Raw genomic sequence first — 1465 nt, forward strand, 5'->3', positions numbered from 1 at the left:
TACCTGCCGTTACTAGAACAAACACGATGAACGCCCAGCATTTACCATAAAGGCGCGTAAAACTGTATAGAGAAATGAAATTAAGTGTATCCGTCCTTAAGATCCCTATGCGAAGTTTGCAAAATTAACAAAAGAACTGCAGTAATTAAAATATTTACAGGAATAAATACGCGTACTGCACAGTAACTATACATTCCCTCTGCTAATGTTAATGCACATTTACGGAGCATCCCACACGTTATATGCAATCGAAGTCGGCAGAAACGGAAGTGCATGTAGGCACTCGAGAGTTCAGACCTCCGTGGCAAACCTCTTGCGCTTCCATATTTTTCTCCAAACAAAACGTGTGGCTACTAGTTATGAAGGAAGGAAACAAAATGATAAGTAAATCGGAAATGTCATACGCCTAAATAAGCTGACTGGATTGTGGACTTTGACTCAGGTTGCATGAGAGAAAGCTTCGCGTTTAATCATCTTCGATTTTTTTTGTATAGTCATAGTTTCGGCTCGCTTCCACTCCCACTCTGCACATAAACCATTGAAAGTTTCCGGCCAATGACGGTCTCACAATGGGCTGTACAAGCAAAAGAAGTTGGAGAAAGCAAAAAAAAAAAAAAAAGGAAGCATATGCGCCGCCCGGGAATCGAACCCGGGTCGCAAGAATGGGAATCTTGCATGATACCACTACACCAGCGGCGCCGATTTTTTTTTTTTTTTTTTTTGTAACAGTAACTTTATTTACAGATATACATACAGGGCCAGATGAAGTGGTTACTGAGGTTTCAGAGAACAGTGTAACATCTTTTGCTCACACAGACAAATAATCGCGTTCGGGAACTGAACAAGCCAAGACAAGATTCAGCGTGTTTCGCCAGGGAAGTGGAAACCATTCGTAGGCAGTGCCAGCAAAGCCACGCAGTGCTGGCGTGGTTCCTATTAGAAACACTTACAAATGGGCGATGGTGTCATTTGTTTACAGTATACGGTAATGAAGTAGGGGCAAGGGGTTGGGCGTAGAAGTCGTTAGTGGGCAGAAGTGGCCCATGGTGCTGTCCCGCTTCCGACCCTCAGATCAAGTCCCATCTCCTTTGCTGCTCTACCTTAAACTCCATGAGGGCTCGTGAGCCCCGCGCCAGTGAGTCGCGAAGCTCAGTGTCTGAATCGGGCCCGTCAAGGGCGGCCACTGCCCACTGCGCCTTCTGTACAAAGTGCCTCCACGCCGGCCGCGGGTTTTCGGCACATTCAACCACGTCGACTCTCGCCCTCCATAGCGAGTGGAGACCTAAGACGTGGACGCAGTCGCGGAGGAGCGGGTGCTCCGAGGCCGCCTCCAAGAACCTCAAGTTCATCCAGGTGAGCTGCCAGTACGTGTCGAAAGAGCACTGCAGCTCGTCCCAGAAATACGACGCCGTGTTGCACTCCAAAAAGACGTGCTCTGCCGTCTCCCTCCTTCCACACAACAAGC

The 1465-nt window shown here is 48.0% G+C and overlaps 1 non-coding gene across 1 annotated transcript; it reads right to left on the minus strand.

Annotated features, from left to right (window-relative positions):
* Window positions 1–628: 628 nt before the first annotated feature.
* Trnag-ccc (transfer RNA glycine (anticodon CCC)) lies at window positions 629–699 on the minus strand. The gene has a single exon. It is a non-coding gene; the product is annotated as a tRNA-Gly (tRNA).
* Window positions 700–1465: the final 766 nt, after the last annotated feature.

The sequence above is a fragment of the Haemaphysalis longicornis genome, unplaced genomic scaffold (genome assembly GCF_048455015.1).
Source record: "Haemaphysalis longicornis isolate Haplotype H1 unplaced genomic scaffold, Haemaphysalis longicornis Haplotype H1 scaffold_80, whole genome shotgun sequence".
Classification (NCBI taxonomy): Eukaryota; Metazoa; Arthropoda; class Arachnida; order Ixodida; family Ixodidae; genus Haemaphysalis; species Haemaphysalis longicornis.